The 22,486-nt window shown below is 32.7% G+C and overlaps 2 pseudogenes across 1 annotated transcript; both read left to right on the plus strand.

Moving 5' to 3' along the window:
• Positions 1 to 3,844: 3,844 nt before the first annotated feature.
• On the plus strand, positions 3,845 to 6,144 carry LOC143620174 (transcription factor bHLH62-like; annotated as a pseudogene). Its single transcript, XR_013151299.1, has 8 exons — positions 3,845 to 4,624; positions 4,702 to 4,860; positions 4,936 to 5,001; positions 5,109 to 5,177; positions 5,272 to 5,343; positions 5,654 to 5,845; positions 5,930 to 6,005; positions 6,083 to 6,144. The product of XR_013151299.1 is annotated as a transcription factor bHLH62-like (transcript).
• A 15,451-nt stretch (positions 6,145 to 21,595) lies between these two features.
• LOC143620251 (cysteine proteinase inhibitor B pseudogene) lies at positions 21,596 to 22,217 on the plus strand (annotated as a pseudogene).
• The last annotated feature ends 269 nt before the right edge of the window (positions 22,218 to 22,486 follow it).

Genomic DNA, 22,486 nt, shown 5'->3' on the forward strand with positions numbered 1-22,486 from the left:
TAGTTTAGTTCGGTTTGGTTTTAACCTTACACACACATTTACCAACCAAATTCAAAAATTGCAAACAAATTCCGAAAATAAAAAGAAAACTGAATAAATTATCAAAATGCAACAAATTGATTTGGCAAACACACATAATAAAAACCAACCATATTAGAAAAATAAATTTAAAAAGCATGCAGCAATTTAATAAAACTTTAAGATTGGAAAATACAAAGGAAATACCTTACTAAACTTCTTTTCAGAATAAAAAGTTAATAGAGATAATATAAAGGTCTATTTTTTAAGGTAACTAAATTAATTCTAAATTAAACGGGCATAACTTGTTGCTTGTTGTTTGCCTTCTATTTTCGATGTAAATAATTACATTCGCATTTTTTTATTAATCAAAAATCTCACATCAACGATCTAAATCGAAATTTAACAGTCTTACTTCGTAATTGGATTAAATTCAGACGAAGAGGAAGATTGATGTCGTGTCGTTCCTCTTTATTTTTTGTTTCTTGTATTTTTTTATATATAACATTTTGGATGTTCTAAAGAGACCTTAATGCAATCATATAAAACAGATTATTGTAAGTACATTATTATTAAAACTTATTTATAATTAGACACGTAGAAACATAATCTATTAAATCATATGCTTATTTTTTTTAAATACTACTTTAAAATAAAAATCATTATTTTATCGGGGACAAGCTTAGTAATTCGTGTTCGTCTAATAAAAAATGATAATTATAATAATATTTAATTGTGTTTAAGGGGGTTAATTATTGGGTCAAAACATTATTAGGGTATACTTCAATGATTAACAGCTTAACGCCACCTTTAGATCTATATGATTAGTTTATTATTATTATTATATTATTATTACTTTTTAAACTATTCTCACTTTATTTATATGTTTTTCTTTTTCAAATGACGTATATAACCTTAAATTATATGAATTACTTCCTGTATAAATCACATTTTCAAAGTTATTACTATTTATTTCACGTTTTCGTTTTATATTAGAATTTTAAGATACATATCTTCATTTTTATTATTATAAGATTGTATGTTGTGGTTTGACAAGCAAATATTAGTAAAAGCGTTAAATCAGTGTTTCGTAGATAGTGGAGTTTTAACAATCCTTATTTTAGAATTCATTCTTAAACTTTTTCAATGTGTATTCTATTTCCTTTTAAGAGTTTGTTTCATCTTTTGTCCTATGTTGTCTTATGTTAGGTTTGTTTTATATTTTTCACTAATAAAAATCTATTATGTTTAATAAGAGCATCAACAATCAAAGTGTTTTCACCTCCATGGAAAATGTAGTAAGTACTTCTATACGGAGATTTCGTAAGACATCATTTTTTATTCGGAATGACAACATTATATTAAACACGGGGGATACTAATAAGAAGCTAGAATCAACATGGTGTAAACATAGAAGTAGCTAACGTGAACCAAGTCGAAAGAAATTACACCAAACAACTCAATTTACACCGCAATATTTAATGCAATATACAAAATATAAAATAAAATGATGTTTTTACTCTTTAAAAAAATGTATATTTAATGCAATTTTATTTATTTTGAAGTGTCCGAGTAGAATGATAAAATCTGGCATATAATAAAAAACAATAATTTTTTATTTTATTTTAAAATGATCTAAAATAATAGAATGAATATAAAATTAACATTAGTTTCTATCCCAAGATTCCTTTTCCCTATCGTTTTTGAACTCTTTAGATTTGTTTTTATCCCTTTTGATCTTTCCTATCTCCACTAATATTTTTTTATTTTATTTTAAACAAGAAAAGAACAAGAGAACAATAAAATTACAATTCTCCCACACCGCTTTCAACATAAAACAAATATGTTTAAACTGGACAATCAAAAGCAATTATATTCCTTTTGTATCATATAATGTATTCATGTTAATCTTAAAGTCTAAAATTATTATTTCGAAATATTTACAGACAAATACAGTTTAATACATATTATTTGTACGGGTTTGTCTCATTTTACATGCTCTATCTTTGTTTTATTTGCACTTACAACAAAACACCTATACATGTTAAACCTGTAAAGGGTTTGTTTGGTAGCCACTTAATGATTCCATTGAAAGCTAGCTCTGAATCGGTAGATGTACTAAGGTGGAGATTGTTTATTTAAAAGACGACTTATGAAGTTTCTTAATGACTAAGTTCAAAAACCATGTTAACCCATTTAAAGATACTTTTTTTCTCAGTCAGGTTTTTTAATGATTCAGGATAAAAAAAATTGGCAAGCATACGCTAAACCGTAATGTTGGAATGTTTTATTATATCATTGTTTGAGTTATCAAAATCAAATTTGTAAAAGAAAATAAGACTATTAAGAAGGATAAAAAAAATTGGATTTAAAGGTTTAAGAGGTTTTATAAATATAAAGTTATAAAATAATAAATTTGTTGGACAATAATCAAGAAAAAAAATAAAAAATAACAACATTAAAAATATTGTTTTTAAGTCTATTTTAATTTTTTTTTCTTTTTAAATAATGTAATTTGCAAGTAGCAGACACTTTACCCTATGAAACTGGGGGTTAATGATTGAGTCGTATTATGACAAATAGTGCCAGTACTATAACAGAGTGTTATGTACCAGTTGACGCTTAACTCCTTTACCAACTTTTAAATATTCTTTAACTTGCTCTTTGATTAATTATTATGATTATTTCTACGGTAACAGAGTGTTACTACTATTATTTTACTTTTAAACGTTAACTTTACACGGCGCTAATTAAGGTTTTCTAGTTGTTCTACAAAAGTCACTCGAAGTTTCTTTGTACATCTAATGATCTAAAGGCATCAACTTTCATTTGGCGAATAATTGATTGATTTTATTTTCTATATACGTTTGAACTTTGTCAAAAGATGCCAAGTTTAACATATCATCAAGTGACTAAGTGTAAGTAGTTTACAATATAGTTAAGAAATTAGTGTGAAATGTTATTCTTCTATCCATTTTGACCGGCTTGTTTTTAACGTAACCAACTCGATTATTAAACAAGTTTTATCAGTTTACTTGTCATACATGCTTTAAAATTCGAAGGAAGTCAAGTAAATAATGTTAAAACAATCGTCGACATAATTAGACAACCCAACAAAGATAGTTTAGGAGTAGCATACGAGATCGATCGTTAAAACAATTCCGTTCATAACATCCTTACACCGGAAAAGACATTGGTGTTTATACTCGGTAGGAAGATAGATAAAAAAAATAAAGAGGGGGAGGGGATATTAGATTTTAAGGTATAGGCAGTGTTGCAAAAATCCCGGGTAGTCACCAATTAATCACTAGTCTTCATTTCACTGATTAGTCTTAGGCTCGTCGGCCAATTAATCAATCAATGGTCAAATCCGGCCAAAATCGGCGGTTTTTGACAAGATTCCGACCAAAATCAACAGCTTCGCGCGAGATTTAAGAAAAAACCAGCAGTTCAAGCGATATTCCAGCCAATATATGTTTGTGCATGTATAAAACTAAAAATTATACATTAAAGTCCAATCCGATTAATCTCGATTAATCCTGATTAATCGCTAGTCTCCACCCATCACTCAACTGACGACCGGCAATTTTTACCGCACTGAGTATAGGGTAGGATGGAAATTAAGTCTATGCAACACAAGTTACATCTAACATAAAGAAAACCCATTGAGGTCAAATGAACATTCCTTCTAATTATTCATGTTTTCTATCATTGCTTCCTCAACACTTTCCTATCTCCCCTGTCTTTTCTTTATGCTTCTATAGGATTAGTTATAATGTTATAATGCTATATACTTATATTACCTGTACATATACATATCACAACTACAAGTCACAACACCCCTTCTCTCACACACACATTACCCCTTTATCTTTCACACACTTGAGAGTATATTCCAATAACCAAAGACCACCACCAAATCCCCTTCAAGTTCCAATCTTTCTAACTCAATTCTCCAAGAAACACAACACCCATTTGGTAAGTCACTCCAATTATGGAAAAGGAGAAGCCTTTCATTAATCAAGGAACTGAAATCCTTAATTGGAATCCCATCTTTGGAGTGGGAATTCAAGAAAATGAAGTGAATTGTACCAATTCCTTTGTTAATGTTAACATAAATCCAATGGACCAAAGACATCTTTTTGAGTCCAATTCCCACCCCGGAATCCGAATCTCGGGTTCTGGTGAGAACATTGTTCTCAGGGAATTAATTGGTAGACTAGGAAGTATATGCCATAATAATAATAATAATATTAATGGAAACATTAGTCCTAACAATTCTTGCTACAACACTCCTTTAAATTCACCACCAAAGATTAATGGAGTGTTGGATCCTGGATTTGTTGAAAGAGCAGCAAAGTTTTCAGCTTTTGGTGGCAAGATTGAAGGAAAGCAGCTATCAAGGGTGTCAAGTAATCAGTCTTTTAAAACTGTTGGATCTCAATTCACAAGAATCCCAGAAGAATATAAAAAGTTGGGTGATCATTCCATGGAGGAATCATCAGTATCTGAAACTGAAGTCAAAGGACAAGGTACTAATAATACTAATAGTAATGGAAGAAAGAGAAAAGGAAAAGAGACACAATCTAGTACTTAAGATGACAAGGTTAGTTTAGTCATTTCATCAGTTTATCTGTAAACTTTTTGTTCAAGATGGTTTAAGAAAATCTTTATGTTTTGCAGGTTGTGGCAGAAGTGGAAAAAGAGGAATCAGATGCAAAAAGAAGTAAGTCAAATGATGAAAAAAAGTCAAATGAAAAGTCAACTGAGCCACCAAAAGATTATATTCATGTTAGAGCCAGAAGGGGTCAAGCTACTGATAGCCATAGTCTTGCAGAAAGAGTAAGATATACTTTACACAATTAGCAAGATTGTTGAAAAAGATTATAAATTTATAATCATAATTCACAAATTCAGGTCAGAAGAGAGAAAATTAGTGAGAGGATGAAGTTTCTTCAAGATCTTGTTCCTGGTTGTAATAAGGTAAGCATAAAGTTTCAAGCTTTATCATTTTTTTTAATATTTTAAACTCAAAATTGAAGAATTTGGATTTTGAGATTGTAATTTGAGGTGGGATTTTGATTTTATAGGTTACAGGAAAAGCTGTTATGCTTGATGAGATTATAAACTATGTACAGTCACTGCAGAGACAAGTTGAGGTAATTTTGAAGGGTCTAATAATAAATTATTATAGTACAAATCGAAATTCGTTGATATGTGTCTAAAGTTGTTTCGGGTTCTCTTCGTTTGCAGTTCTTGTCTATGAAACTCGCGACTGTTAATCCTAGGATGGATGAAAGTATGGAAGCACTTTTATCTAAAGATGTAAGCTTTTTATTGAATCTTGACCAATCATTTTAAAGTTTAAACAAGTGTCTAAACGGCGGGCCGGGTAACGGTTAAACGGATTCGGGTCAGAACGAGTTATAAGAAAAATGAATTCCGGCCATATTGGCCGTTTTAAAAAGGTGTCATTTTTTCGTTCGGGTCGGAACGGGTATAAGCAAAATGAGTTCAGGTCAAAACGGGTCGTTTTAAAAAGGTATCAGTTTTGGTTCGCGTAAAAAAAATATTCATGGGTGTATTTATTTAAAATCTAGAGAGTAATTTTGTGTGGTTTTGTGCAAATTTTCAGATGTTTCGGCCTGTACCAGACAATGTGAATCCTTTCGATACCTCGGTACAGTCATTCCCTTATGGATTTCAATCCCAAATAAACGGTATGATTCTCGATAGACCCGAGAATCAATATTCCATGAACCCATTGGTGGCAGCAATGCACTGCAGCTCAGTTACTAAGCCATCTCACATTGATGGTTTTGGTGAGGTAAATTGATTTTTCAATCAATAAAATATATTCCAAGATAATGTATTGCAAGGTGTTTATCAAGATTAATTTTTAATTATTTAGGAAACATTTTGGGAAAATGACCTTCCAAGTGTTGTAAAGATGGCATTAAGCCAGGATCAGCCACAAGGCTTTCATGGTGAGTTGACTTTTTTCTAAGGTTTGACTTCATGTGTGTTAAAAAGTCAACTTTATTTATGTATGGTGTTTCTGCAGGTCAAATGAAAGTTGAGCTATGAAACATATCACTTCACATATATGATGGATGGATAGTAAATTGGCATCTGTAATTCTGTATAGAGAGATAGAAGATACACTGATGTCTTCTAAAAAAATTGATTGTATAATTCTAGATTAATTTCGAGAATCCGGTGGCGACGGCATTGTAAAATTAGTTAATAGTAAGAGGTTGTAACATGGTAAGGAAAATCTTGTAAGGGTTGATGAGAGATAAAAAGAAGCTTAGTTTGCTTCAGCCTATTTTTCTTCATATTTTCCTTACCATTTTGATAAATTTAATCATCAAGTTTCTTGATTCATTTCAGAATTTTGTTTCATTGCTTATACATATTTAACTTTAGGTATCCCAACACTTGTAGTTGAGAACTCAAGGAATGAATAATTTCACATTAATGCACACAATAAAAATCTTACACATAGCAAAGTTATTGATAGAGTTTGTAGATGATAGAATGTAGGTAAATCATAGCTCCATTCAAATTGATAGAGATGTTTCCGGTGAGACCCTGACACTAGAAAATACTTGCATCAAAAAGCGTAGTACAACAATATATAGTGTTAGTGTGCTGGTTATGACTGATGGTTTTAAAACTACATAATTAGAAAATAATTAGAAGTTACCACCAGCAGAGGATGCCATGAAATAGTTTAAAAAAAATACTAGATAGAACATCATAAAACAACAAATATACAATGTAAGTAGAAGAAAATAACAAGCAAAGTCCAATTAAAGTTTACCATTCCCGAAACATCCTTAACTATAATCCTACGTCCTCAAAGAGATATTACTTTACCAAATTCTGCATAATTTGTTCATCCCAAGTGAGTTTAGGTCTAACTCCACTAATTTCCCCTCCATATTCAAGATTTCCACCATCTAACTGGCGTCGTCTCCTACCTCCATTTCACATATTCGAACTATCTCAACATGTTCTCTCTTATATCACCTGATATACTAGCCACTCCTAGCATTTTTCTACAAACCTCTTTTTTATCAGGTCTAACTTCGTGTGTTCAAACATCCACCTCACTGGCCTCAGCATCATCATCTCTATTACCAGCATCTTGCGTACTTGTATCTTTTTGATGACCCAAACGTATGTACCATATAACATGGTTGAACATAATTGGTTGAACTATGACCCTATAAAAAATTCACCTTTAGTTTAGTTGAGACACAAACAACAATATTATATTATAGTCTTTTGGTAAATTTATAGTCACTTAAATGATGGCCATGAATGTAAACAAATTATATATATTTATTTTATTTTCTTGAATGATAGATTTCTTTTAAAAGTCCAATATGCCATCCTTTATTACTTTAGTTTTTATTTTATTGAGTACTCAAAAGTTTTGTCGAGTTTATGTAGCTTTTTCAATAATTCAAAATTATAGTAAAAAGCGAAGTGTGGTCTGTACATTTTAATGCATTTTTTATGATATATTTCTTAGTACGTTAATATTTTCACATAATGCATGGTTGTAGAACTTAAACTTTATCTTATTATAATATGTATTGTCATATAGATTTTATTGAATAAATATCACTCACACAAAAAAATGGATGGAATCTTGAAAAAACATTTAGCATAGAAAATTGATATCAAATCAAATGAAGAAAGCCAAAATGTTGGTTAGATTTCTAGTCTTTTCAAGTAACTTTTAGGTTTTATCAAGATTTGTCTAAAGATTTTGCACATACACTCATCAAGATTGCATTATGGTCATTTTTCAACATTATGGGCCAAAAGAAGATAAAAAGAGAAGAAAAGGAAGATTCTTTCTTTTGAATTCTCGATGGTGTTAATAAACTTGTAGAGATGTCAATATCAATACAAGAAAATTTGATTTTCAAGAAACATCTAACTGTAATTAGAGATGTCACTTTCGAAATATAATGGTTGAATTGACTTTACTAATATTATTATGTTGTTAATTTTATATAATGATGTTTATGCTTGAAATTTGCATTTAGTCATTACCAAGTGAATTACCACCATCTAAGAGCCTCTAGTCTACAGATAATGAGATATTGGATAGAGGTGTTCTTTCTTAATAGTAAAGATTCAAGTCTTGTGATTGACATAAAGGTATAGATTTAAGAGTAGTTTGAACTTTGAAGAGCGTATGAATTTTTCATTTAAAAAAAACAATAACAAATGAATGACCAAGCATCTCTTTCTATTAATTAGATATAATAAAAGGTTCAAATTGTTTTCTTTACCTTTTAAAAATATTTGTTGTAAATTAGTTGCACTCAAAACTGAACAAAAAAACTTAGTCGTGTTGCTCCCACACCCACACCATTTGGTGTGGTGGCATAGGTTATTTAGTATTAAAACGGTGGTCAATGGTTCGATCCCCACTAGTGGTGGTTTGTAGTACATATATATTTGATTTTTATCTTTCAAAAAAAAAAGTCGTGTTGCTCTCATTTTAACAGTGGCAATGACGCGATTCTTAGGTTGATTGGCCATTCTTTGCCTGATCGCTTTGACTTTAAGTAACGGGTGTAAGAAGTTCTTGATCCAACCCCTTGAATCAACTTGTTCCAGCCTTAGCCGTGTAGTTTGGATCGGATTTTAAGATGCTAAACATTGATTGCCTTCTTTTGATCTCCAAGCTTATGGATTGATTTCTTGATCAGAGTCTTGGTTGTTTCTTGAATAATTGTTGATTGCTTTTTGAACAAGCCTTGATCGGCCTCTTAAACAATTCTTGATAAACTCTTGATCGGGTTTTTTAACAAGTCTTGATCGACTTCTTGAACATGTTATTTGTTATCTTGATCGTCCTTTTGATTTTGGCTCTAATACCAATCCAACTCCAAAAATGATATGAACACAAAATGTGAAATTGGGTAACTCCCAAACGCTTTAATCAAGAAAAAATATTCAAAAATTTAGTTACAAATAATAACTCGGTTTATATATACTAATCATAACTTTGTAGTCAAGACAGAGCCATAACAATTATAATTTAGTTAGGAAAATAAACCAAACTTTGTCCGAGTTGTCATCTTTGGTCCTAAAATCACCGCCAACATTATAATCCATGAAATACTCAATTGTGTAACTTGTGACAAGCTTACCTGTTTAGATTTTCTTTGTTGTTTGATTATTGAATGTACAACTATTTTAGGGGGGACACTGGACATTGGACATTTAAGTCCATGTAGTTTTAATAATAATAATGGATTGATGTCTACAAACTAGAGGAGTTGGTATTCATTTGAAAACGATTATTATAAAATGTAAAGTATAAAATACATCTGCTTTTTCAGATTTTGATGTTAACTCAAAATATATGGTTTTTGGATGGACTAGAGATTTAAATACTGTAGGGCCCTCATACATTATTGATTATACATATGCCCTGACCCTGCCAAGACCCATACCCGCCTACAATTCTTCTGATCCGATTCTAGACTTGGAGATTTTGTAGCTTACCCTAACGAATCTGATACACAACTTACAAATATTATATGCAACCTTTTTTAAATATTTTGTTATATGTAAATATCCATCATTGATCCATATATGTATGCACACACATTTTTACGTATGATGAATATGAAATGTTAACTTAAACTAGGTTTAAGTAACCAGCCTCCATAACATGAATCCATATTATAAATCAGTCATTAACTATTTCTTTCCTAAATCAACTGTCTTTGGTTTCAGAACTGTGTTTTCTTCTTGATGGATTTCTATGTATGGTTTTCTTCTATATAGTATAATTTCCGAATTTTTTTATAAAATAATATTTTTCAAGTTTTTTTACTTGAATCGTAAATTAAATGAATGACGCCTGCGTTTCAATAAACTATGAAATAAATGATCATAAACATGTACTATCAAGTAAACTTAGACATTGTACCTAAAAGTTGCTAGCAAATGTAAAGTACATTCCAAGGCAATTTATGGCAATTCATGATGATTGTTAACAAAAACCAAACCAACTATTACAAACCTACCCAATTATCTTCCCATTCAAACACAAACTTTGCTTTGCCAAATTTAAATGTTATATTTTAAAAAAAAATGTACAACTTCCATTGCGTTAGGTATACATCATTAGAGCATTATGGCATTGGATTTAGTCCTTGAGGAATGTCTTTGGATTTGGTCATTTACTTTGTTTGTAGAGACAAGTTTGAAGCATGGTACAAGGGAATGTAATTGAGGATAAGGGTTCATGTGAATAGTGAAATTAGGGCTGGTCCCTCTTTTGAGTTATCATCCACCAAATTGTGGTTGAGCCAACTTTCTACAACATTGACATTGACTTTACATTATTTTAGAATATAATAATTTGGTTTATAGAGTAAGGATTGCCAAACTTGTCATTAAATTTCAGTCTTTAATCCATTGATTAGCCAAAAATTTTATTTTCTTAAATGGAAAAGGATATCAAAGTGCAAAACAACATTATATTTTGCACTAATAAGCAATTCTACAAATTAAAACTATATAAGATAATCATTATTTTATTAATATATATATATATATATATATATATATATATATATATATTTAACAAAATGTATAGTTTCTCAACCTAAAAAGCAATGCCTACTAAAAAACTAGACCTCCCATTTACCTAGGGCTGTAAGTGAACCGGACGTTCGCGGACGTCCGGGCGTCCGTTCGGCAAGAAGTTCGTTTATGTTCGTTTGTTTAATAAACGAACCGGACATGGACACAAAAATTTCGTTCGGTAAGCTTAACGGACGAACACGGACAAGGGCCAAGTCCGTTCGATAGTGTTCGTGAACGTCCGGTAACGTTCGTCCGATTACGTCCGGTAATGTCCGTCAGGTATCGTTAGTGTTTATATCTATCCAGTATTGTAATTTAACTGCAGAATTTCTAGTGTTATTAATAACACTTTTATATTACTACACATGTTTGATGACTCTTATATTATAGTGATCCACTTTATGTTAATATATTAAGTGTTAAGTATATTTGGATGTTATATGGTGTAATTCCTAATTTGTATGTGAAGTTGTTTAGATATATGCTTGGTGTCAATATGCAACCGTTTATATTTGTCCATTAGTGTTCGTTGTCCATTAATGTTCACATGTTTGTTTGTCCATTAATGTCCATTAGTGTCCGTTTGCCCATTATTGTCCGTTAACGTCCGTTTAAAATATTAACGGACGGACATGGACGGACACAGACAAACTCAATTTCTTAATGGACGGACACGAACATGAATTTTCGTTCGGTAGAGTGTTCGTGAACCGTCCGTTTGTCCGTCAAAAGCTTAACGAACGAACACAGACATGCTCTCGTCCGGTTCGGTCCGGTTCATGTACACCCCTACTTACCAGAAAGTAAACTAAAGTACTAAACAGTTAATTTGACTTGGTTAAAGGTCAAAGGGAAAAAAGATGAATTATGAAACTTCTATAATTGAATAAAAAACAAAGGAAAATAAATTGTTACTTATTAAAATAAGTAAATTTGATTAAGTAACATGACATGTCTAATAACATTAGATGTGGATAATATTATTAATTACTTATAAAAAAAATAACATGTAACGTGATAACATTCTACATTGAAAGAGTCTACATGACATTCATATAAACAAAATTTTTATAATCAAACAAACGATGATTGTATTAGTAACCGACCTTTAGTGATAGATTAGCGTATATATAATTTAAACAAGTTCACAAATTTTAAATCTATTAAAATTGGATCTAGAGACTTTTTAAAAAAAATAAAATAAAAGGTTTATTACTTTATTTTATGCAATTAACCTTAATTATTCACACAACAAAAGGTAAAACATTAACAAAAAAACGTGTTGGATCATTGTCACCACTAACCACATAACTTTATCAAATATCATTCGGAATGATGTTTAAGTGAATGGTTATTAGAATATATAAAATATAATACAATATAATTAGCTATGCATTATAAAAGAAATAGTTAAGAGGAGATATTTATTTCTGTGGGATTCACTTAGCATTTATAATTTGGAAAGATGGACCACCAATAACTAGCTGTCACCAATTACATATTCATAAACCATACACTTTGCCTCTCACTTTATGTCACTATCTTTCTCCCCTAACAAGCTTTTAATTGGGTTGGAATCATGTTTCTATCTAACCATCATTTTGTACCACCATTAATTCCATCTTCTAATCATACACCAAGGGAAATTTACTTGTTAGTGTGGGGTTCAATTAGGTCTAAATGGGTCAATGTGGGATGAGTTTATCTCAAAATAGGTTCAAAAGGGTCCAAAGGAAATATTAGCAAAATAGAGACGCGTGTGAATAAGTGTGATTAAGTTGTTCAAAATCTAAATTTAATTTAAACGCACTCCTAAACTCATTTATTCAAATTATTAGTGTAATAAACAAATAAAATTGTCTTTTATGATCCGCCAAGCACCGAGTTTTTAGTTTTTACATTGGAGTCTCTCGAAAGCTCTTAGAGCGTAATAGTAATTTAACTCTATGTAGAAATAAAAATGGATAAAAATATGTTTGTTGGTCAACAACCCAACCCACCAATCTACCAAGCTAATAATAGTGTTGAAGACAGTTTTTTTTTTTTTCATTTGGTAACATGTTATAGAGTTCCTATCCTTTAACAAATATAATAACAAAAAGTAATGGGATTATCTATCTTTATAAGATATGTACGCTTGTATGGCTAGCATTGTTATCTACTTTGTTCTTTACTTATCTTCTAGCCCAAGATTACATTTATACTAGTGGTGGTCCACAGGTAGGATAGAAGAAGACAAGACCAGAAACTACCTGTTTAATGGTCTGAGTGACATGAACTAGACACCACACAACAGGATTCAGGGGGCTACAAAAATGGTACTTGTGACATGAATTTAACTCCCTGTCTATATATACATAAATGTTATTTTAATCTTTTTAAATGGTATTTGAAAGAGGGCGTAACATTGGTGAGAAAACTGGTGTTTTATGAGATGGATGGAAATCTGATGTGACGTATTTGAATGTGTGTGAAAATGGGAGCACCGGAGATGCTCCTAATGTGTGTGAGAGAAAACTAGTCTTTTGCTTTTTCTTCAAAATTTCAATTTGTTTGAAAGCATTTTTATTTTCTTGTTCAGCTTTTATAGCTCCTGCCTGCATATTTTTAAGAATGTATTAGTGTTTCTGAAACAAAATTTGCTAAGGAAAAAACACTATAAAGATTAAACGAAAAACTCAATAAACGATCAAACAACTACATTAGTGATTTCTAATTAACTACCTCTAACTAAAAACACAATTAAAAGCAAGAGTAAATTACACTTTTAGTTTTTTAAGTATATAGCAATTGTCCTTTATGTTCAAAATTTGTTTACACGTTTCATCCTTTATTATAAATATAAATTATGATCAAATTAACTAAATAATATATTTTATGTTATATATAAAAGTTACAATTAAAAAGCATAGAAAATGGAATATAAATTAATTAATAAATAATAAATGAGCAAAACTCGAGCTTGAGAAAGCAACTCACTACCCGAGCTTGAGCCTAGTCGAACTAGGGCTCATGTCATCTCGTTTACACCCCTAATTTACTCTAAAAATAAATAACAAGAAACTCACTTAGTCACTTGTGCGATAGCAACAACTTCTTCTGCATCTTTGAGTCGAGCAACTAACCAGCAGCCTCGACAGCTTCAAGAGTATCATTTCACTTCTCTGTTTACCCCCCTCCATGGTTAACTCTAGGTGTTCGATGAACAATTCATGAACCAATCAGTGGGAAGTTCATTTATTCAATAAATGAATGAACATGAACACAAAGTTTTGTTCGTTTAGTTAAATGAACAAACATAAACACATGTCTCGTTCGTTCATTTATGTCCGTGAACGTTCATTCAGTTATCTTCGTTTATGTTTGTTCTTTGACGTTCATTTATGTTCGTTAGTTTACGTTGGTCAGTTTATTCACTAAAACTTTTTCAAGCCCATTACAACTTAGTCTAGTTTTAATAACGCTTATGCACAGCATATTATTCTTCGCATTATTTTTAAATGGCTTTAGCTCTGTTATGTTCGTTCCTCCATGTTCAATTATGCACATTCACTTACGTTTGTGAACCGTTTGTTTACACTGTTAACTAACGAAGATAAATAAACACGAACGCGTTCATTTTCTTAATCACAAACAAGAAAACCTCATTCGTTTAATTGTTGATGTTCGATCGGTTAAAGTTAAACAGAACATGCTTTGTTCGTATTCGTTCGGTTCATTTACAAGCCTAGGTAACTCACCATTGACTTTTTAATCTTGAATTTCTTCAATTAATGTAACTATCTCACCCATAGTTGTACCTCATTAACCCATTTTCAACAAAAGCCTGTTTTGACTTTATCAATCAAAAGTCAAAACCAAGATGTTTTGGTTATTTTGATTTGTACTGCATGAATAAATTTATTGATCCACTAATTGTTGAAAATGATTGGTATTATGGTATGTTAAAATCATTTCTTTTGGTGAATAATACATTTCATTTTGACACTGAGCAATCAAAACTAAAATACCAGACAATTAATTAAGTTGCATGATTTCTGCATTTAGATTTTAGTCTGGTGCAAAACTCGTCCAAAGCCGTTTCTCGCCTTATGGCTACTGTAAGAACATTTTTACTGCCAGCAAGAATGTGATACCATGATTAAGACCAAACATGAAAGGAACACGGTTAGGCCTATAAACGAACCTCAGCGACCCGTTCGGCAAGAAGTTCATTTGTTTAATAAACAAATGAACACGAACAAAACTTTGGCTCAGTTAGCTAAACAAACGAACATGAGCACGTCTCGTTCGTTGATTTATGTTCATGAACGTTCGTTTATGTTAGTTGGTTTACATGTGTTTAAGCTTGTCCGTACATGTATTTAGAGGTGTACAAAACCGGTTTTAAAACCAAACCGAACCGGTTTAGTCAACGGCTGGTCAAAACCGATTTGACTCAAACCGGTTCGGTTTATAAACCGGTTTAGAAGCAATATAGGCTGGCCTGGTCACGTCGGTTCAGTTCTGTTTATAAACCAATTTTAACCGGTTTTCCCCAAACCGGTTCGGTTTTAAAACCGGTTTGATAGATCTTAAGAGGAACTGGTCCTGAAACTGGCGGTTAGGGTCGGTTTGGGTGAAACCAGTTTTAAACCCAAACCGGTTCGGTTTGCCTAAAACCGGTCCCAAACCGGTTTTTATGTACACCTCTACATGTATTCTTGTTAGGCCCATTACAACTTAGTCTAGTTATTTTTTTGGGCCCAACCGATTGATGTTCATGTTTACTTTTAATCGATGTTTGCTCAGTTATGCTCGTTTATATTCATTCGTTCATCTATGTCCACTTACATTCGTTGGATTATGTTTGTGAACTGTTCGTTTATACCATTAATGAACGAGTATAAATGAACATGAACACATTCGTTTTCTTAACGAACAAACACGAACATGCCCCATTCATGTTCGTTCGATTCATTTACACGAGCAAACACTTTTGGAATACATGCTGCTTCGGTTTGATAGCCAACTAACTCATAAAAATCATTTTGCATTGCAACTGCTGCATAAAAACTCGTTTCTCCAGAAAAACTGTCTGCACACCAATCTCTTTTTTAACGACTTATATGAAAATCCGAAAGACGAATAACCCAAAACAGAACTTTTTCCGCATTCATCAACTACTTCAAGCCCGTTCATTAAACTGGCAGCCAAACGGTTGGTTTCTGCAGAAGGCAGAAACGTGGAGGAATTCCTCCTTAAAACTCTTTCGACCGCCTGCTGCTAATAATGCGTAATGAAATACTTGGAGTCGGAGGCTTAAAATCTTATGAATAGACAGAGACATCAGACAAAAAAGTACATAATCAAGATAATATCATATTTCAACTAATTAAGTTGGTTAAAACGAGTAACACGGTTCCATCCAAATACAAACCAACCATTACATACCATATGATCACTTAACAAGAAACAACATTGATCAAACTTTTACATAGAAACATATGTAAATACGAAACTATCATATTCTACTTAACAACGCGCATTTACCCAAAAACAGCATACGAACAGTGACGGATATAGAAGAAAAGTTTAGCTAATTTATTATTTTAATTTTCTTTTTGTGGGATCCACAAAGATCCTCTTCTTCTGGGTTCAAATGACCCATGAAAGTAACCCAATCCTCACATATACGCTCCTCAGCACACAAAACCCATGAAGCATTAACAACCGATATCAATTTCAAAGTGTGTAAAACATCAAGTGCCGTCTTATCATCATCATCACGTTCTTTTTTAAACAGCTTCCAGGACTCTTTTACAGTGTAGCGATATTTGTTACCACTGAGCTTCATATGACGTTTAACGAAACGAGGAGTTGTGATTAAAGATAGCCATGACTTACACACGCGCTTGCAACGGTTCAGATCCTTTGCATCCAGTAGTATCAGTATCTCCTCAACTACATCGCCATCAACAACAACCTCTGCCATTGAAACAAAATCGTAACCCTAAATGTCCAATAGGTTTCTGGGCTTATAATACTTACGTTTATAGGCTTCGGTCCAAAAGGGTTTAACACTTGGGTTGGGTGGCGGAGAAAGCCATGACTTACACGCGCGCTTGATACGGTACCGAAACTAAAACGAAAAAATAATATGCGTTCGGTTGGTTTTCATACGTTCTTTGTGAATTCAGTCGGTTTCCATCAAAAAATGTAACGAGTCTACGCGAATTCAGTTGGTTTCCGTCACGCTCATTACAATACCAAAACTAAGGGGGTGTTTAGGATTCCTTATTTTACCTCCTTAGACCACCCGTAGTGGGTGTGTTTTGTGTGGCGTGTAGGAGGAAAACGCGGGGGGTACACCGCCCCCCCCCCTGCGTTATATGATTTTTTTTTGCTGCGTTGTATCCAAAACGCGCAGAATGGCACAAAAATCAAAAATGGACCGTTGCATATTACCGTTGGTGAATAAGAAAAAACAAAAAAAATTATTTTCTTTATATATTAGACCAACTAATTCCCAATCAAAACTCATCAAATTTATAAAAATTCTCTTTCAACTCTACAACTCTATAATTCCTTTACACAAAATTCACTATATATGGATCCTCCATCTATATATAAACAGTTTTTAGGGCCCGACCGACAAGCCGAGGACGTGGAGGAGGAACAGGGTTACGAGTGCGATTATGCTCGCGACAAAGTATATTAGTTCCGTTACGGGTGCAATTAGCTCTCACCCCCCGTTTCAAAAAGAGCATATATCGAACGAGATCGTGCCGAAGCCAACAACCGGTTGATGGCGGATTACTTCTGCGACTCGCCGAGATACAAGAACCCGAAGACCTTTAGGTGTCGTTTTTGGATGTCTAAAAATTTATTTATGCCCATCACCAATGATTTGGAGAGTGAGTTTGATTACTTTCAGCAAAAGCCTGACGCTCAAGGGACGCTAGGATTCACGGCTATTCAGAAGGTTACGTCAGCCGTACGCGTGCTCGCCTACGGAAACACGACCGACATCAACGACGAGTATTTAAAGATGGCCGAAAAAACAACTCGGGACACCTTGGAGTATTTTTGTCACGGTACGTTTTGTTTTTTTTTAAATAGTTTATCACCTGTTTACTGTGATCATTTATTTTATAAAAGTTTTGTAAAATATAGGAATATTTAAACTATATGGACCACATTATCTGAGAGAGCCCAACGTTAACGATCTACAACGTCTTTACGAGGCACATACAAGGGTGCATGGTTTCCCCGACATGATAGGGAGTGTGGATTGAATGCATTGGGAACGGGCTAATTGTCCAACTGCATGGCGAGGTCAATTCACTCGAGGTGACCAGAAGGGACCAATGGTCAGCCTTCAAGCGATCGCTTCATACGACCTTTGGATTTGGTCGGCATTCTTTGGTGTTCCCGGTTCCAACAATGACATAACCGTCTTAGAGCAGTCTCCTGTGACGGAGAGTTACATATCTGGGACCGTTCCCGTCGCTTTGTTTTGGGCTAACGATAACTTCTACGATCATGGGTACTATCTGGGTGATAGAATATATCCAGAGTTCGCGATAATCGTTAAAACATTCAGAGACCCGATGGATGAAAAAAGACAGTATTTTAAGAAAGTGCAAGAGTCTGCGAGAAAGGATATCGAGAGGTGTTTTGGAGTTCTTCAACAACGATGGCATTATGTTAAAAATCCTTGTCGTCTGTGGTCTTTAGAAAGAATGAGATGTGCTATGTATGCGTGTATCATAATGCATAACATGATCATCGAGGACGAGGGAAGAGCAATATGTCCAACTTTCATACCGGACCCGGATCCACCACAGACTTCGGCAAGTATGGAGCAACGACTCGAAAACTCAGATTCCGTGCGGTCAAGAGAGATACATAACACACTAAAAGAGGATTTGGTCCAACATCTTTGGATGTATCGGCCTCTGCCTGGTGAAAACGATGATCAAAACGAGGGCAACGATGAAGACGATGATGAAGACGATGAAGACGAGGACGAGGACGAGGACGACGACGACGACAACAACAACGACGAATAGTTTTTTTTTTTTATTTTCATGTAATATTTATTTAATAAAATATTATTGTTATTTGATTATTGTTATTAAAAATTAAAAAAAAAACAAAAAGTGTAAAAGTGACTGGACGCCACGTGACGCATAATGCCTGGATGTGGAGAGTTATGACTACAGCCTGTTTTTGTAAAAACCGTAACTCTGACTGGGCGCCACGTGGCGCATAATGTCTGGTAGTGTAGTTTTATGACTACACATGGTCTTATAACTTTTCATTAAGTTAATAAGTTACAAAAGTGTAACTTATGAAACTTTTCCTCTCACATCGAAAGCAATCCCAAACACCTTATTCTTTTCCATAAAGTTAATAAGTTATTAGTTGATGAAAATAAGCAATCCCAAACACCCCTAAATGACTAAAAAATGTATATAATAATTAATTAAATTTCAAAAATCAATAGTCAAAATGTTGCATCTACCATAAAACCAAGTAATAGATCGTAAGACTTCGCATGTTTCGAAATTAGTGATTTGGTGGTGTCACCGTCACTCTGCCAATATATTAAAAATTATAGAGGGTGAACAGTAATTTTTTAAATATACAGACACATTACTGTGTATTCTAAAATATAGAAATTATTTACTCACATCACTCTAAATCACTTTCTAAATTATAAAAACACTCATCACATAAAATAGGGGGTTGGATGAGAATACTCTAAATACGTAATCTCTTAATGAAATTATTAAGATGCTATCAAACAACCCCTAAATACGTAAATCTTTTTAGATCTTTTGTTAGTTTATTATATTTCACAAGCTCAGGTCAAAACATATAAACACTAATATTGCAATATGACAAATATATGAACATGCAAACACAATTCACGTCCAGATAATTATAACGACTCACTCACTTAATTGGTCGTCAACACCAAGAATATTATAAACGTTCACGGCATTAACCTTTCTAATATCAAGACAACTTTTTATAATTAATTAAGTTTGGATTTGAGCTAATTTTGAATTTTGATTAATGACTTACACTTTTACTATTTTTGTTTGCATTATAAAAATGTTAAATATCAATATTCTAACTAAAATGATGTGACTATTATTAATTAGGAAAGGCTAATTAAATTTTAATAGATTAAAATTTTATTATGTGATAATGATAATAATGATAAATAACTCATATTTGTTGTTTAAAGAGCAAAATCCACTTTTGTAAAACTACAATTTGAAGTTTTTGAAGGAGAATTGTAAATACTTTTTTGTTTTTCAACAAACAAAAAAGCAAATAAGTAAGTTTTATAAGTTTATCCAAACACCCCTTTAGTTTTGGCTGGTTGATGCTTTAACGCATATATACAAGCATTTGGTTTATACATTGTTGTTTGAATGGATTGCTTAATTGTGTTGATTCCGCCAACAAAGTGTGTTCTTGATCCGGTTAAAATAGATCATGACAAGTATGTCCCTCGTTGGGAGTCCGCTATGGGAAACCCTCCACCTGAAATTTCTATTTTCTTTTGAACTCATCCCGCTCATGTGTGGCGATACAGGTCACGAGGACGAACTTTGTGTTATACTGCCATCTTTAGGCTCTTGACAATGAAAGTCATGGACTCGTGAAGCGACCATAACCATTTGTCTTTGCTAGACACCGATCCAATACTCAATCTTCCTTCGACATTCCTACAGATCCATCAATTCAGAGACCAACTTAGGAGTTCAGAGTTCTTTTCCAACTCTGCGACCAACAATGTCAACATAGTTTAACACATGTACTATATAATCATGTCATATGTGAACTTAATTGCATATCTAATTTATTTCATGTATCGTAAAAAATGTATTGAACAATATATATAACTGACAAATGAAAAGATCAAATGACCTTTGGCTTAGTGACACCAATATGTTAGTTAGAGGCATTCTTTTTTAAATTATTAGAGTTATAGTCTCGTGGTTAATATAAAAGCGTAGATTCAGGAATAGGATTAGAGAGTGTGCACGAGTTTGTCGGTCTTAAACAAATGACATGTAAAAATGAAGTGTATACGCAAATGAATGATGCATACATCACTGTTGAAGTGTATACACAAATGAATGATGCATACATCACTGTTGTAGACATATGAAAAGCATACACGATACAAATCCCCCAAATTATTGTACTTTTAATTAAAATACATAAAAGTATTGTACTTTTGAGAAAAAAGTCTTGAAAGAATTTCATGATACATGAAACTTTAATTTTTTTTCATGATACATAAAACTAAAACTAAAGTAAATACAACAATCTTTTCACGTATTTCAAATTAAAATAAAATTTGTCTAAAAACAAAAATACTTAGAAAAATGATTATTTTTGTATTCTTTTTTAATAAATTACATTACATATTTCTATTATCGCCGTTAACGGTAACACTTACGTATATGTGTTTCTTTATTTAAATTTAAATTTTACTTAGGATAATAATTCAAGTTTTTATCTTTAGAATGCAAGGTCTCAAGTTTAAATCTGAATCCAAACGGGTTATTGCGGTGGATATTTGGGAGACTTATTTTCCTATTATAACACCAGATGGTAAGCTTGAACTACCTGGTGTTGTTTGCAATCATAAACGTATGAGTTCATCTTTTACCATTGGATTATCCGAGTTACCGAACTTTAAAGGTGCCATTTTGATTGTTTAAAAAAAATGAGGCATTCCTTCGTTTCCTTGCAGGTTAAGAATAATAATATAATATTCTCTCTGTCATCCGGGTTTTGACAACCCGTGTCCGTTTTCAACTAATCCAAAATGAGCCATCAATTTCGGTGCCCATTGTTTTCAGATTCTTCACGCCGCTTGCTTATATAAACAAATACCCACAAAACCCATATCTTCAATTCAATTCAATTCACCATGGCCAGAACAACAATTCTAGGCGGCAGAACAAAGGTGAAAAACGTGAAATCAAACCAGGAGATTCAGAACCTAGGAAGTTACTCTGTGGACGAGTACAACCAGTCACAGCGTACCAAGCAAGGCAGTGAAGGAGATCTGAAGTTTTCGAAGGTGGTTGCTGCGGAGACACAGGTGGTTGCCGGGACTAAATATTATTTGAAGATTGAAGCGTTTACCAAGTCCGGTGTGTTGAAGGTGTTTGATGCGGAAGTGGTGGTTCAGCCGTGGAAGCATTCCAAGAAGTTGCTCGGGTTTAAACCGTCGCCGGTGAGCAAGTAAATATTATTATTATTATTATTATTATTAATGTGTGTGTGTGTTTGTAGGTTTTGTTTTGGATTGTGGAGGTGTGTTGGCTAATTGTGTGTGTTTTGTAATTTGGGTTTTTGAATAATGTGTAAGGACTGTGTCTAATTATATGGAATTTTATGTTAATTTGAAGATTTGGGATTCGAATTTTGAATCTTTAATCTCGAAAACTGCTGGCTATCGAGTGACGGGCCCACAGGGGTGTTCTTCGTGTTGTGGTTTTGGGTTTCTCGGGTCGGATTCAAAGGATTTATCGATTCAAAGGGTTTGATAAATTTAAAACTACAACTGAAACCCGACTCTCCTGGATTCTTCGGGTTCGGTTGTTATTGGGATTATTTTTATCAGGCTGATTAATCAGGTTTCAAGCATTTAGTTAGAATACTAAAAATAAAAGAAAGTAAATAAAATGCTAAAATTAAATCAGCATTATCAACTTGAAATCATTTAATCATTTAGTAGAATAAGTAAGGAATTATAATTTAGAAGTAGAATAGCCATATAATTTAAAGTAGATAGCATGTCAATAGAAGAGTTTGT

This window comes from Bidens hawaiensis, unplaced genomic scaffold (assembly GCF_021521415.1).
Source record: "Bidens hawaiensis isolate Kalapana, Puna unplaced genomic scaffold, B.hawaiensis_p1.1 tig00002553_1, whole genome shotgun sequence".
Classification (NCBI taxonomy): domain Eukaryota; kingdom Viridiplantae; phylum Streptophyta; class Magnoliopsida; order Asterales; family Asteraceae; genus Bidens; species Bidens hawaiensis.